Genomic DNA, 17,733 nt, shown 5'->3' with positions numbered 1-17,733 from the left:
ATCGTTTTCAAAAAAATTCTATTCAAATAGTATAACTTCTAGAGTACTCATGAATTTTTTAAACTTTTTTCGATGATCAGAAAATGATAAAAACAAATAACTGTTTGGGGAATGATGCCTTAACGTCGAAAAATCGACGATTTATTGGTTTTTATTATTTTTCGACATGGCGCACCACTAGAAAAAATCTGAAAAAATACATTTTCGACGTATTTTTTTCCGTTCTACAAGAGAAAAAAAGAATTCTGACCGTTCCAAAACTGGAAGCTGGTCAAAATCGCGTTTAAAATATTAAATAATTTTTTTCGAGATTATGTTGGACTCCAATTTTTTCCAAAAAAATTTCACAAAAAAGTAATCAAAAGATATATACTCATGAATTTTTTCAGATTTTTCCGATGATTAGAACGCGAGAAAAAAAATAAAACGCAAAAAACGATGTTTTTGGGCCCTATAAGGCCCAAAAAAATTTTTGGGACCTAGGACCTGGTTGACCCTTCATTTTGAGGCCCAAGAAAGACATTTTTACCAAAAAAAAAAAAAAAAAAAAAATTGAGGGCATTTCACCATTGTTAACCGAGGGTACCCTTTACATATTATCTGTTAACTATTGTTATATAATGTATGCGTAGATAGTTATATATATTTCTTCATTTGCGTATTTTGTGCAATGCTGCTAAATTCCATGACTTTTTATATACGCACGGCTTTTCCCGCGTCCTCCCAAGCGCATAATATCGCAACAACCAGTGTTGAAATAGCGCTGACATCGCGGTAACGCGTGATTGCCTATCTAGATAAGATGCGATTCAGGGTTGAATTATTGTTGACGGGAAAGCGGGCAAAAAGTACGCAATAACGCAATACGCATTGTGCTGTGCCTTCGTGTTCCAAAGGTGATTAAGACTGGTAAGTATATTTAAAGTGTTTATCAAAAAACTCTGACTGCGTTGTATATATATCGATAACTGATGTTCTCCATTTTTGCACTTTTTCTTACACAAAATAGATTTGTTCATTTTCGAAGCAAAAACTAGTGCGCACTAGTTCAGAGGTTATCTTTTCTCTTCTTCTTTAAGTACACAATTATATTATGGAGTGTTGAATGCGCTGTATGGATTTTTGATCTTAATAACTCTGCAACAAATTGTTTGACAAAGATAATAATTGTACAGATAATAATTGTACAGACAATGATTTTGTAGAACGCTTTACACAAGTCAAAGATTGTAAGTATATTTAAAGTGTTTATCAAAAGATGTTATATGTATATATATATATATATATATATACAGGGTCTACCAAAAGTGTGGAAACCCCTAAATATCTCGGAAAATATACGTTTTACGGAAAAGTGTTTCCAACAAAAGTTGTAGGGTTTAAGAAGATCTATATACTGATTCTATCAGTTTGACCTTGGATGGCGTCGTCAAGGTCAGGTCAAGGTCACATTGACTTTTTTAAATGACACCCCCTACATTTGATTGCATATTCTTATAGCTTAATTCAAGAGCTTTCCAAAACACTATAATAATGTTCATTTTTATTAAGTACTTTGCGAGTTATGAGGGTTGAATGATAGAGTAGCGCCGGTATTAACATTATCCAAGGTGTACTACATGGAGGTTACTCGCTCGGATTTGCATCTGTTGTGTGTGTGATCCAGCTAACTAAGGCAAGATCGGTCGTGGATCCAGTCAGCAAAAGCAAAGACCCAACCAAATTACAATCGAGCATTTAAAGACCTGGAAAGCAATCGACATAGTAAACAGTAAATAAATTTGTGGATGCTCATTTATCATAATAATTGTTCGAAATGTGTGCGTGTGCGTGCGTGCGGTGCGTGTATACAGAGATCAGGTTAGGTTGCACCAAACGATTGCAAATGTGTTTCAATGTGTTAAAGTAAATGCTGAAAGTGGCTGCCATTTACTTCCTGACAATATGCTAATCTTTGGTAGAATGTAGAAATGACTTTACGATTCGTTTCAAAAGGTATCAAAGCCATTTCATCCCTTATTCGCTGTATCAATTCGTGAATGGTTTTAGGTTTTGTTCTGTAAACCTTACTCTTCAGATATCCCCATAGATAATAATCAAGAGGAGTTAGATCTGGTGACCGAGGTGGCCAATCCTCTCCTCCCTCATTTCCGTTCCTTCTTCCTATCCACCGTAGCGGAAAAGTCTCATTTAAAATACGACGTGGTCCTGCACCAAAATGAGCAGGAGCTCCATCATGCTGAAACCATATTTCTTGGAAATTATTTGGAAAAGTATTCTGTATGGCTGGAATTATTTGATCAACAAGTAATCTCTCATACCTTTGAGCGTTCAAATATTCTTCAAAAAAAAACGGCCCTATTAAATAGCCATCTATTATTCCGCACCATACATTTATTTTTTGTGGATGTTGTGTGTGAGTTTCCCGCACCCAATTCGGATTCTCATCTGACCAGAAACGAAAATTTTGATTATTAACTTCTCCCGTTAAGGTAAAAGTTGCCTCGTCTGTGAAAACAATTTGATAAGGGAAGATGGGCCGGACATCTATTAGTGCCATCATTCTTTCACAGAAATGTATACGACGCTCCTCATCTCCGTTTTGCAATTCTTGAACGTATTGCAATTTATATGGATGGAACTTGTTCTTCTTTAAAATTCTCCAAACCGACATGGGAGCAATATCGTGAGTTTGAGCGACTCTCTGAACACTAGAATTGGGATCTTCAATAAATGTCTGCAGAACATCAAGTTGTTTTTCTTCGTTGGTTGCAGACAATGGTCTTCCTGACTTAGAGCGATTTCTTACGCTACCAGTTTGTCTAAAACGTTCTATTGTTTTTAACACAGTGGACTTATTAATTCGACGGTTCGGATACGTGTCATTAAATAATCGAACGACATCAGAGAACGATCTTTCGTTATCACCCCATCCACGCATCATGAGGATAGTGATTCTTTCACGTTCCGACAAGTCGCCAGCCATTTTTAAAACGTTTAATTTTAATTAATCGTACGTTGTATTTGGACGATAACAATTAATTTCTGCTTGCTCAAAGCTGAAGTTAGAAGGTGCTCGTTCTTTGATAGCTTTATACATTCTTAGTTGAATTTTAAATGCGAGTTAGACTGCATGTAGTGCGTCACATAGCGGTAAATGAAGGAACTAACGAGACGTTTCATACACGTTTTATGGAGCAATTTTTTGGCAATTTGACTTCAGCGAAATATGAGGATATGTTGAGGAATCGATCTTGCCTTAGTTAGCTGGATCACACACACAACAGATGCAAATCCGAGCGAGTAACCTCCATGTAGTACACCTTGGATAATGTTAATACCGGCGCTACTCTATCATTCAACCCTCATAACTCGCAAAGTACTTAATAAAAATGAACATTATTATAGTGTTTTGGAAAGCTCTTGAATTAAGCTATAAGAATATGCAATCAAATGTAGGGGGTGTCATTTAAAAAAGTCAATGTGACCTTGACCTGACCTTGACGACGCCATCCAAGGTCAAACTGATAGAATCAGTATATAGATCTTCTTAAACCCTACAACTTTTGTTGGAAACACTTTTCTGTAAAACGTATATTTTCCGAGATATTTAGGGGTTTCCACACTTTTGGTAGACCCTGTATATATATATATATATGTGTGTGTGTGTGTGTGTGTGTGTGTGTAACTAATGTTTGCCATTCCTATGCTTTTTCTTATAGAAAGACTAAACTCTTGTATACGCATACCCTAATACGCATTGTGCTGTGCCTTCGTGTTCCAAAGGTGATCAAGACTGGTAAGTATATTTAAAGTGTTTATCAAAAGACTCTGACTGCGTTGTATATATATCGATATAACTGATGTTCTCCATTCTTGCACTTTTTCTTACAGAAAATAGATTTGTTCATTTTCGAAGCAAAAACTAGTGCGAACTAGTTCAGAGGTTTCCGTTTTTACTCTTCTTCCATTAAGTACACAATTATATTATGGAGTGTTGAATGCACTATATGGATTTTTGATCTTAAAAACTCTGCAACAAATTGTTTGACAAAGATAATAATTGTACAGACAATAATTTTGTAGAACGCTTTACACAAGCCAAAGATTGTAAGTATATTTAAAGTGTTTATCAAAAGATGTTTTTTATATATATATATGTAACTAATGTTCGCCAATCCTATGCTTTTTCTTATAGAAAGACTAAACTCTCCTATAAAAGATTCCAGAAATTCAAAGACAAAAGTAATAATCGATTGCCACATTGTCTCAAGCTTGAGCTATTATCCATCCATAGGTCCATCATCCATAGGTTTGTTTATCATAAGTACAGAATTATTGTGGAATGCTGTATGGAGTTTTGATTTTCATCACAATATTGAGAAAGCCGGGAAGTATAAATATTATTTATTAATTGAAAACAACATAATATTGCAGACTTTTATGGGTTATAATAGATGTGCTAGTTAATTTTCGCAAATTTTCTTCATACAAAATAAATATTTACGTTGTTACTCATTTTTAATTTAATTAGCAAAGTTTTCTTTTTCTTTTAGTTTGTTTTATTATCAACGAATAGATTTGATATATTTTATTTAATAGAGTTTTTACAGTAATATTTTATAGTAATAAAATAATATTAAATTTTGAATAGTTTTTATTTAATTTCTCAATTACTCAACATATTGTTCATTTGCATTTTGTTATATCAATTGATTATTTGTTGCATTTAATCGATATTTTCTGTAGTACGTTTTCAGTTCACTTGCTTCAAATAACTTTATATATATATATATATATATATATATATATATATATATATTATTGTTTTATTTTATAATTATCAATATTCGTATATGTTTTATACTAACATTAGATTCAATCCGTAAAATAATATTTTATTGATCATTTATAAAATTTTCTCGAAGCATCGAGATATAAACATTTTTATTTGGTTTTAATATTTATCATATAATAGGTCATTGTCAAGTGTATACTAACTTTTTAAAGTTGCTCATTTTAAGAGAGCTCATTTTAGTTTGTATATACCTCATTTTATTATCTATTTATTTTGTTTCAAATTAATTGATTTGTATATAAAGTTATTACTTATTTTATTTCATTATTGATACTTGCATATGATTTTAGTTCTTATAATTAGTATTTTTCAAGTTGTATTTAATTTACTGTTTTTTTAAATGTTTCCATACTCATTTTTTATATATTTGTCTGTTTACATACATTTTCATATTCTTTCTATCTAAATTTTATTTTTCAAATACTAATACTTCGGTTATTTTTCCTAATATTTTGTTATTATCTTGCTAACAACTAAAACTTAATTTTTTATAATTATTTCTTCTAATTTGAATAATCGATAAATTATTAATATACCGAAAACATATCACCATTTATCAAAAAGACGTAAAAATCAATTAATTTCATTTCATATGTCACAATTATATAAAACTACAACTACATCAAATATTCCCAAAAAACATTTTAAAACTAATTCTAATGTAGAAATGATCTGTAACTCTAATTCAGAGAGTACGACATTTTCAAATGAAATTAATACCCTTCTTAGTAATAACATTTTCGATTCATCCGAATCTAATAATATCCCAAATCTATCAATGAATAATTATAGTTCTTCAACATCTAATACTTTCGATATTCCTATTGCATCAGATCAAGATAATTCTTCATTATCTAATTTTTTTATCAAATCAATCGATTTTAATAATGAAATCTCGGTACAAGATGTACAAAATTTAAGTTTACAAGAAGATTTGCAAATCTTAGTTGCAGAATGTTGTATTCCTCAAGGTACTATAGATAAACTTTTTCTAATTCTGAAGAAACATGGTCATAGTAATTTACCTGAAACGTGTAGAACTTTAATGAAAACACCACGTAATACTTTCCGAAATATATCTTCTGTTAGTGGTGGCAGATACAGTCATTTTGGATTAGCTTCGGGAATAAAACGCTCCATATCAAAATATTGTAGAATTATGCCTCGTGAAGTAAAAATAAATATTAATATCGATGGCTTACCTTTAAGTAAAAGCTCAGGTAGCCAATTTTGGCCTATTCTTGCATCAATTGAAATTATCGATCTTTATACCGAACCTTTCGCAGTTGACGTATTTCACGGAATGTCAAAACTGAATAATGTAAATGATTTTCTTCGTCCTTTTGTTAATGAAGCACAAATTGTTCTTCAAGAAGGTGTATTATTAGATAATGATTTCCATTGTAAAATCACATTAAATGCAATATTATGCGATACTCCTGCAAAATCATTAATCACATGTACTAAAGGTTACGCAGGTTATTTTTCATGTTCAAAATGCTTGCAAGAAGGTGATTTTGTATGTAATCAAGTTGTCTTTCCGGAAATTAATTGTACATTAAGAACAAACGAATCATTTCGTACTCGTAGTCAAGATGAGCATCATAAAGGGTGATTCAATTCTAGAAAATCTTCCTATAGATATGATTTCACAAATTCCTTTGGATTACATGCATCTTGTTTGTTTAGGATCGAGACGGTTATTATAATTTTGTCAGGGGTAAGAAAGGTATAAGATTATTTAATGCTGCAATTGATTTCATTAATAAACATCTACTCGACACAAGAAAATTTATAACTACAGAATTTGCAAGAATGCCAAGAAGTTTATTATATATTGATAGTTAGAAAGCTACGGAAGTTCGCCTTTTTTTGCTGTAGGTTTAGTTTTGTTAAAGCCATTTTTGTCTAAAGACTATTACAATCATTTTTTATCATTAAGTATAGCTATTCGTATATTCGCAGATCCAAAAAGATGTTTAGTTCTTAACGATTTTGCACATTCCTTGATAACCTGGTTTATTTCACTATAGAAATACTTTTGGACTCGAGTATCTTTCACATAATGTTCATAATTTAGAATATCTTGCAAATGATGTTAAAATTCTTGGGTGTTTAGACGCTTTCAGTTGTTTTAAATTTGATCACATGCAAAAAATTAAAAAGCTAATAAAAAATTGTGGCAAACCATTAGAGGAATATTCTAATCGAATTTTCGAATTAAACCAACTTCCATCTGAAAAATATTATTTAAAGTCATATCCTATTGTTCATTTTAAAAAAACACTTCAAAACACTAATGTTATATCTCATTTAGAGTTCAATGGCTTCACTATTTTTACAAAAGAAAATGAAAACTGTTGTTTGTTAAATGACAATTCTTTCGCATTTATTTTAGAGATAATTGTCGATAGTAATGATATTCCATACATAAATGTAAAGCGAATTTTAATTACCGAACCATTTTTTTAGCATTCCATGTGATTTTAAGGAACTACTAGGTATACAAATTTTTACGGAAACAAGTCCTTTTAACATTGAAAAATTGCCAGCAACGAACATAAAAACAAAATGTTTGAAATTAAAACATCTTGAGTTGCAAGACACATTTGTTATAATTCCACTTTTATATGCATGCACATAATTATTCTTATTTTGATTTTTATTCTTATTTTGCAATGGTTTTATGTTCTTTCTAATAGGTTTTACCAAGTTAAAGGCAAGTGTATTTTTTTAAAGAATAATCTGCAGCTTTTTCAATTTGATTTTAATATGTTGCTGTGTATGCCTGGTTTTAGCTCAAATTGAATAAATGTTTTGGATATTATATCTGTTCGTTCGTTCGTTCCACGGCTTTACAGTCCCAGGTGGCTTTGGCCTCCCTCGCAATGTCTCTCCATTCCTCCTTGCTCTGCGCTCTCTCTCGCCAGCAATCCTCATAGTCCTCAAATTCTTCTCCACATCCCTCTTCCATGTCTTTCTCGGTCTTCCGCGTCTTCTCCTCCCCGTCGCATTCGTATACGAGTTTTTTGGGAATTCTCTCCTCGTTCATTCTCTCTACATGTCCCAGCCAGGCCAGCCTTTGTGACCCCCTTTAGGACTACTATTTCGTTGACGTTTGATTGCTTCTTTTAATAACGGTTTGTTATCTTCTAGTAACGGTTTGTTATCTTCTGGATTTACATTCATATTCATATTCATATTCACATTCATATTTATATTCATACTTGTTGTTCCTTTGTTCCCTTCTCCTTTTTCATCGACATTTAATAATTCTGCAAAATATTCCGCTCATCTTTTCAGGACCTCTTCATCTGTCATGATCAGCCTTCCTTTTTTGTCCTTACATAAGCTTGTTCTTGATTGAAATCCTTTTGTCATTTGTTTAGTTGCTTGATATAGTCTTTTGTTTTCATTTTGTGTGTTTATTTCCTCTATTTTCTCAATACATCTTTTTAAGTATGCTTTTTTCTTCTCTCGCAGAATCTTGTTTGCTTGTCTTCTACTTTCCTTATATCTTTCAGAGCTCTGTCTTGTCTCTCTTTGAATCATGCTTCTGTCTGTATTTTTCTTGTCGATCCTTGCTCTGCATCGAATCATTCTTCATTTCTCACTCTTTTCTTCTCCTCCACTGCTTCTGTTGCAGTTTCCTCTATAGCCTTCTCAATTTAGTTCCACTTTTTATCTACTGTTTCGTTTTCTTATATGTCCTCCTAATCTTCATTCAATTTTCTACTCAGTGATATTGGTTAAGAATCTCTGGTTGTCGTAACTTTTCTACGTTCCAATGTTTTCTGGGCCCTTGGGCACATTCTGCTCTCGCCATCCTTTCTTTAAATTTAGCTCTCACTACGTAATGGTCTGAATCGCAGTTTGGTCCTCTTGCACATCCTACATCGATAATCAACGATGCCTGTCTTCTAGATATCAGAACATGATTGATCTGATTAATCACTCCGGTACCCAGCATTTTCCATGTTCCTTTATATGTTTTTTTTCTCAAAACAGGTGCTTTTAATTATCAACTCATTACTTTCTGCTAATTAACTCTTAGCATCTTGCCGTTTGTGTTTATGTTAGCGTATAAGGAGTGCTTGCCGGCTACATGTTGTAAAAAATCTTCTCTACCTATTTTTGCATTGAAATCTCCAAGGAGAATCAACATATCATATCTAGGTATCTTACTACGTTCTCTATGAAGTCTGTCATAAAATGTAATCTTTTCATCATCACTAGCTTCTTCCGTAGGTGCATAGGTCGATATAATAGATAGATTCCTGAAACGACCTTTTAGCTTTATTTTACACATCCTATCTCTCAGTGGTTCAAATCCCAGTTAACTTTGTTTCATTTTAGAGTTGATAATAAAACCCACATTGCCCAGTTCTTGTATCCGGTCCACTGTAAAATATGGAGTATTTCCTTTTGTCTATTCTTCTGTTACCACTCCATCTCATTTCTTGCAATGCCACAACATCCATTCTATATTTCAGCACTTCTTGGGCAACTTCTGTCATTTTTCCTACCTGTAACACAATCCTTACATTCCACGTGGCCAGGTTCAGTGTTGTTTTCCGTTTGCGAGTCCTTGAATTTCTGTCATGTCCATCATCATCAAAACTGTCTTTTCGAGGCTTTCTTGAGGGTTTCGTAACAAAAATTTTTTCTAGGGTGGGGTTGTTAGTCCCACGCCCAACCCCCAACCTGGAGAGTCACTTCCCTTCTCTTTTGTTCTCTCGTACTTCCCAGGGAGTTATTCCCTGGCTCATACGAGAGTTAACAGCACTACCGCTTGAAGGCGAGAAGAGTAGAGTAAGAGAGATAAGAGGTGTCATTTCCAAGGATCTACCATTCGGTGCACTTCCACTACTCCATATAGTGTCATATTATATCTATAACTGAGATTATTAATGAGATTATAACTTATTTTTGTTACTATTACTTATTTTTATTTCTATATTTGTTCTATTTCTGTTTATTATAAAATAATTATCCAGTTTCATAGTATTTTATTATTTAATAGCTTCTTTCTGTAAATTGTTATAACTTTAAAGTTTATTTTTAACTATATAAAATATTTGACAATTACGAACTTGTATTATAAAAAATTTATGGTTTTCTGCGAAAATTTATGATAAACATATTGTGCTGAGACATTACCACTGTGTACGAGTAAAATATATATACAGAGTGTCCCATAATTTCCACTCGTAACGTTCAGGTAGAGTAAGTTAAATCGAGAAAAATCATCCGTTCTGCTATTTTCGCAATAATTAACGAAAAATTAATTTAAAAAGATTGGCGAATCCGTGCGAAGCGCGCAGCGAGAAGAGACCTTCTGCTATATAAGAGACCTTATTCTGATACAAGGTTTTTTTAAAATTAATTGTTAATTATTAAAAATAGCAAAACGAGATGATTTTTCTAGATTTAATCTGAACGTTACGAGTAGTGTGCGAATTATGAGACACCTTGTTTATATAATTTTTCTTTTTTGCAAAGAAAATGTCCGAACAAAAATTGTACGCAGTTGTGCAATTCTCAGTTGATGAATCCTTTTCAGAGATTCCAATAAATTGGATTTATCAAAATGATGAAAATAATGGCTTCATTTGTTGGTGGCCTAACACAAAAAATATCAGTTTGCTTATTGAAAATCGAGCTGATCTGGATAAGAAGTTATGATCAATATTTGACATAACAGTGATAAAATATTGTTGTAAGTCAAATAACAATATAAACACAGGCTTATTTTAAAGACCAACCAAATAAGAAAACAATTATCGGCAAGCATTGTTGTAAGTTATATAGATTTATAAACTTTATATTTTAATTCCAATATTTTCATTATTTTATTTAATCTCTTAACGTGTAAATGCAAATTATTTATATTATATGTTAAATATTAACATTATTATGATTACTATTACGGATATTATTATTATTTGGATAGCGTCACTCGCATCGGCGCGAAAATCAGCTGCAGATGCTCATTATACTACGACTGACGATAAAAAATGTGGCCGAGGGCAAAGAAAGTTAAAGAAAAATGAATACTATTTTTCTCAGGAGCACGATGAAAAGGATTATACTGATGATTCGAATGATGAAGAAAGAAATGTGTGTGATAAAGAAAATTACGATAATGAAAAAAATACATAAAAAAAAAACAATTAAATATTTGAAACATAGTAAGTTTTGACAATTACTTTGAATTTCAAATTTATATAATACTGTATATACTGAATATTTGAGATGCTTATTTAATTTTTGTTATTTTTCTTATTGTTATTTTACTTTGTTTGCAGGTATTAGTCGTCCGCCTGTTTTTATTAATCCTATGCCTGAATACAATTCTCAGAAAATAGATAATTGCTGCCAATCTGTCAATGCTTTCAGTACCGATAAAAATTTAAATTTTGTTTCCAAAAATACCGATACTGAGATTTCATCATCACACACAAGTAAGTTTATACCTTACAACTTCAATAATATAAGTGTAGAAACATATTAAAACAGACAATTGTAATTTGCAGATATCAACAAATGTAGTTCTAATGAAAGAGCAATTCAAAAAACTCCATATCCTGATAAGTCCTCATCGTCTGTTACAATGGATATTGACAGTATTCCTATTTTTGAAATTCCAAAAGTACAAGCTGTTTACAATATTCTATAACGGATAGAAAGTAAATTATTTACCTATATTATATGCATAAAGTTTCGAATAAATGTTAAGCTTTGTGTGTGGTGTGTGTGTGCGCGCGCGCGCGCGTCAACTATAAATAATGTTTGCATAATTATATATAAAAATATATGTATACGTGCTATATGTTTCTTTTTAATTGCAGCAGATTTAAATAAAGTTATACGTGCAAATGTTACTACCAATTTAGAGCTAATGAATATCTCGAAAAGATTAAGTAAATTGGAATCCCGTCAATGTAATAATGCAGAATTGATAGAAAATGATATGGTAATGATAATACCATTATTGCCACTACAAATTAGTGGAATCCATAAAAGAATTCGAAAATTTTATCATATCAAACGAAGTTGCTGCATCGCAATTTGTAAGTTATTTTTTATTTGCAACTATTTCCAAATCTGTATGGAGATCTATATTATTAATATTAAAATGAAGTAAATAGTCTATCATTTACTTCATTTTTATACCAAAAAAGTTCCATATAGAAAAATGAATACAGATTGAGTTATAGAATCATTAAATTTTTTGCAGTGAATGCAGTTATCCATGGAATAAGAATCGGTTTACTTTTTGAGAAAAATGAAGTAAACAGTAATAAAGAGAAGTAATTTAAATTCTTTTTCTATAGAGAACTTTCATTTTTTATATAGAACCATTCTTATAATCTTTCAAACACTTTATACACTTTTCAATAAATATCAAACTACTTCCTTCTGAATTTAATATATTGATATGATATTGTCTTTATTGTTTATTATTTACATAAACGTATTGTTAATTTCAGAAAAAATTGATTCTAAAAATTGGAGGCAACGCTCCACGAAATAGCATTCATTATGCTTTAGAACGAATTATCAGCAATAAATGCGCTATGAACTGTTCCTGGAAAGGCGTTCGATTAAATTATAAAATATGTGATTTAATATTTATTAAGAATATACCTGGTGAATATTTTAAAATTATATTTAACTATTTTCTTAAATTCAGGGTTTTTAGATTACACAAACATTTTTTTATTCTAATAGATATTATTTAATTATTAAAGTGATTTTTCTTTTATATGCGCGCACACACATTAATATTGTTAATTAAATTTTAACTTATTTTACAGATACCATATGTTCTGTACATTCAGGTTTAACTGAAGCCGAATTTGACATAACCGCTGCGAAATGATTCCGATTTGCTAAGCAACGAGCAACGCGGGAAGAAAAAAAAATAATCTGTAATAATCTGTATATCTACAGATTATTACAATACATGGTGCTATTTATAATTTTATGTTAGGCTATTCAAGCATAGATCCAGTTTTTGTTTTCTTAGATAGTCTTAATTATTTTAAAAATTTGATAAAAAATGGTCATTTTTGGTTATTATTTTTATACGTGAAGGTTTTTATACGGTTTGGTTATTATTTTTATACGTTACTTTTTGTTACTGTTTCTGTCAAAAAGCAGTCACTATTTTATTTTTTTTTTGGTCCGATGACTGGATGGCAGCGCTGTGTTTCTAATATACGATGCTTTCCAGCAAACTCTACCTCCTTAACAAGTGCACAATAAAGTGTTCAGGGACACCCTGCATATATATATATATATATATATATATATATATAGATATATATATATATATATATATATATACAGGGTGAGTCATTTTAAGTGACGGACTAAAATTTCTCGAAAACTATAGGAGATACAGAAAAATGTTTCAAACAAAAATTGTAGGGTGTGAAGGGGGACATAAGATGGTAGCATTGGTTTGACCTTGGAAAGTCATTTGAAGGTCACATAAAAGTCACCTTCAATTTCTTAAATTGAACCCACTATTTTTCATTACATATTCTTGTAGCTTATCTCGAGAGCTTTCCAAAACACTACAGACAAATGTTTTTTCATTAAATACTTTTTGAGTTATAAGGCTTCAAAGTTTGCAGTACTTCGATATAAAATGCAAAATATCTCGTAAAATATTTAGTTTTCGGTAGTCTTACCCTAATACTTTTATGCACAGGATAATGAGACAAAACTATTGGTGCAAAGAAAACGTATGATTGTTTGTGATAAAAAATGTGTAATTTGCAATGCACTTTTTGTTATAAACAATCATGCGTTTTCTTTGCACCAATAAATTTTGTCTCATTATCCTGTGCATAAAAGTATTAGGGTAAGACTACCGAAAACTAAATATTTTACGAGATATTTTGCATTTTATATCGAAGTACTGTAAACTTTGAAGCCTTATAACTCAAAAAGTATTTAATGAAAAAACATTTGTCTGTAGTGTTTTGGAAAGCTCTCGAGATAAGCTACAAGAATGTGTAATGAAAAATAGTGGGTTCAATTTAAGAAATTGAAGGTGACTTTTATGTGACCTTCAAATGACTTTCCAAGGTCAAACCAATGCTACCATCTTATATCCCCCTTCACACCCTACAATTTTTGTTTGAAACATTTTTCTGTATCTCCTATAGTTTTCGAGAAATTTTAGTCCGTCACTTAAAATGACTCACCCTGTATATATATATATATATATATATAGTTAATATATATTTATATATAGAAAGTTTATATATGTATGTTACATTTGTTCAGAAATTCGTTATATTTATATATATGTATATATAATTATTTTTGTGATATAATATTTTTGTGGACACATCATTAAGGTACACACATAAAATTGTTTTCATCATAATTATAATAATAAGAATAATATAACGTATTTAAAAGTTTTTTATTTTGTCTACGAAAATTATAAATCCAAATATAATTTACGACCTATATTTTATCTATACAATCTTTTACTATAATTACTTGTCAAGCTTCGAAAATAATAAAAGATGTAAAAAATTTTATATTTTAAGATATGTATTAAATTAAATTAATATTATATATTAAGTTTAATATATAAACCAATTAAATGATTTATTTATAATAATCTTAACATATGTGCATCATTTTGTATAGTATCGAAATTTTAAAAGTAATTATAATAAAAGATTGTTATATGTTTTAATGCATATATGCGCGTGTGTGTGTGCGCGCATATACATATATATCACACATCTCAAGAAGAAAAAATTGTAATAACTCAACAATTTTTTAAATTTCTTTTGTTGTATAGAATATGAATGCAAACATAGTGCACGATGTCAACATAACTTTCTTATAAAATTTACATTCTTTGAAACATACACAGAGAAGCTACATTGATATCATAAAAATAAATCGAAATATGTTTTCACATTCAGATTCTACAACAAAAGAAATTTATAAAATTGTTAAGTTATTACGGTTTTTTTTCTTGAGAGATGTGTGATGTGTGTGTGTGTGTGTGTGTGTGTGTGTGTACATTTAATTGTAACAATTATATAAATTGATACATTAAAAACATAACTGTAACAAAATTAATATATAACATAATATTGCTATTAATTTGATATTTATATAGCTGTTATATAAATATTACACGTATATTCAAAAACATTTGAAAATTATGATGTAACATTTATATAATAATTATATAAATGTCAAACCAATAGCAATAATGTTATATCTTAATTTTATTACAGTTATATTCTTAATGTAACAATAATATTACATTATATAACTGTTACAATTAAATGTATAACTATTATATAACACTGCTGCTTCCTTGAGTGGGAAATTACAAGGAATGAGAGTATTACATGTTATAATCCTGTAATATTACTTGTTACATTCAGTTACACTGAGTTATGTAACCGTTATAATATAGTTATAAAATGTGTTTGCTGAGTTGTATCAAATTCACATTCATTGTTCAATAAACGTAAAAATTATAATTCGAGATATTAATTTTTTTAATAGAATAAATTACTAAAGCATGCTTAATGTATTTTCATATTCTTATATTAAAAAGTTTTTGTATCAACTTCTGAATTATTTATAATTGAAAACAAAATAAAATTAAAATTTGAGATATTAATATTTTATTTGAGTTGAAATGTATGTTTCTGCATGTATTGTTCAGCCATTTTTCTTGATAAACAATTATTTATTTCTTATTCTTCTTCTATATTGAATGTCAAGAAAAAAGTTAAAATAATAAGGCTAAATAATACACGCAAAAATATATATTTTTTAATTCACTTAAAAAATTAACATGAATTTTAATTTTGTTTTGTTTTTTAATCGTAAATAAATCTGAATTTGATATAAAGCTTTTTAATTTAAGAATATGAGAATGCGTTAAATTATGCATGCCTTAATAATTGCTTATTCTGAAGCTAATGCAATTTTACAATAAGTATAGCATTTCTTGATTCAAGAATAAAATTGTTTTATAATAAATAATATAATAAATTGATTCAAGTTCTAATAGTGTTAAATATAATACTAAATTATTGAAAGAAGAATATTTTCTAGGTTTGTTTAGATAAAGATAGTATGTGTTGTAATGAAAAGAAAAAAATATTCATTTGACAAACCAGTACTCTTAAATATATAATATTAAATGTTGCTCTAACATTTTAACATATTTCAAATAACATCATTATTTAGTTAAATGAATACGTTAATATTATTGAAAGAAGTTTAACATGTAATTGATATAAAAAGAGAAAAGATCAAAACAAAACTTTCATCTTTTTAATACAACTTTTTCTAGTGTTAAAAGAAAATGTTTTATTATCAAAATAATATTATAATGTATAATGTATTATAAAATAATATTATATTGTATTCTTGAGACAATTATAATATTGAAATAAGATTATAATATTGTTAAAATTTAAGATTATTAAATTCTTCTAAGAAGATTATAAATTCTTGCGTATATAGGAAACAATGAACACGTTAATTTAAGTATATAAGTGTTAATTTGACACTTAATTTTTTTCTGTGTACTTACCTCGCGAGTAAAGTATACATGCACTCAATATAGTCAAAGAAAAGATACAATGTTGTTGATTCGTAACTTTAGACGATATAATTTGAACGCATACAAAAAAATGAAACGATCGGATTCACTTCAAATGTATTTTCACAAATAATATGACATGTATTGCTCGTGGTAAGTTTGATAAAAAAATAAAGAAAGTCAACTATCTACAATCCACAATAAGCCACAATTAAAGCGCGTGACACGCGCGTCACAACTTATATAAACTACCGGTATGATCGTAAATACGTTTCAGTCAATTATTAAACGTCTGCCATTAACCGCTATATGGCAAAATCAGATATTTTATTGGTTAATTTATTTACTGATTCTGTTCTTATTTCTTTAATAGCTTTTTTCAATTGTGAAATGACAATCTATTAGAAGTTAGCCCCCCACTTTTCGAATTAATAAATTTTAACGGTTGTGCTGAATTGTGCTAGGTTTGTGCTATATTGTGCTCGAATATTATAACCATAATATGAAAAATACGAAAGAAAATGAAGAAAAACGAATTTTTAGGTCAGCCCCCCACTTTTCGTTTTTTTCAATTTTTGCGATTGTGCTAAATTGTGCTAAGTTGTGCTAACATTGTGCTAAAATATTATTTAAAAAAAATAATAACAAAAAAAGTTGAAAAAATCATTTTTGAAAAAATCATTTTTAGATAATATTGATTTTTTTATCATAACTTTTTTTTTAATTATCCGCTGACGATAATATTGCATATCTGAATTGTGCTAGCCTAGCACAAGTCAGCACAACTTTCGGTTTCTCCAGCACAGCGATATCAAGGGCACTTTACTCTTGAGCGCGAGTCCTTGCGCTCGGATTCCATGTCCGTAATTCGGCTTTTCAATTGTCCGATGAAGATAATATTGCATATCTGAGTTGTGCTAGCCTAGCACAAGTCAGCACAACTGTCGATTTCTCCAGCACAGCGATATCAAGGGCACTTTACTCTTGAGCGCGAGTCCTTGCGCTCGGATTCTATGTCCGTAATTCGGCTTTTCAATTGTCCGATGAAGATAATATTGCATATCTGAGCTGTGCTAGCCTAGCACAAGTCAGCACAACTGTCGATTTCTCCAGCACAGCGATATCAAGGGCACTTTACTCTTGAGCGCGAGTCCTTGCGCTCGGATTCCATGTCCGTAATTCGGCTTTTTTATTATAGTACAATGCTATTGCTCAGGCAATTCAATATAATGCAACAAATAATTTTAAAGAATGCAAACAATGT

General features: G+C 30.0%; 1 protein-coding gene and 1 long non-coding RNA gene across 4 annotated transcripts in view; one reads left to right on the top strand and one right to left on the bottom strand.

Annotated features, from left to right (window-relative positions):
- LOC105251729 (probable multidrug resistance-associated protein lethal(2)03659) overlaps window positions 1–17,067 on the bottom strand; it is a 469,824-nt gene extending 452,757 nt beyond the window's left edge. The window contains exon 1 of the mRNA XM_025414600.1: window positions 16,461–17,067. The gene's annotated coding sequence lies outside the window, so the exon portion shown is untranslated. The remainder of the gene's footprint in view (window positions 1–16,460) is intronic.
- LOC112639724 lies at window positions 538–13,144 on the top strand. Of its 3 annotated transcripts, none has more exons than XR_003123644.1 (13): window positions 538–909; window positions 1,010–1,229; window positions 3,723–3,799; window positions 3,895–4,110; window positions 4,199–4,312; window positions 10,422–10,656; window positions 10,812–11,049; window positions 11,167–11,322; window positions 11,395–11,547; window positions 11,713–11,931; window positions 12,099–12,171; window positions 12,352–12,511; window positions 12,679–13,144. It is a non-coding gene; the product is annotated as an uncharacterized LOC112639724 (long non-coding RNA). The 3 variants fall into 3 exon arrangements; XR_003123642.1 differs by having other exon boundaries at window positions 11,710–11,931; XR_003123643.1 differs by lacking the exon at window positions 12,099–12,171 and having other exon boundaries at window positions 11,710–11,931.
- Window positions 17,068–17,733: the final 666 nt, after the last annotated feature.

Source organism: Camponotus floridanus, unplaced genomic scaffold (genome assembly GCF_003227725.1).
Source record: "Camponotus floridanus strain SB8 unplaced genomic scaffold, Cflo_v7.5 scaffold85, whole genome shotgun sequence".
Taxonomy (NCBI): domain Eukaryota; kingdom Metazoa; phylum Arthropoda; class Insecta; order Hymenoptera; family Formicidae; genus Camponotus; species Camponotus floridanus.
Note: the sequence above shows the minus strand (reverse complement) of the source record. Positions and strands in the feature narration are given on the sequence as shown.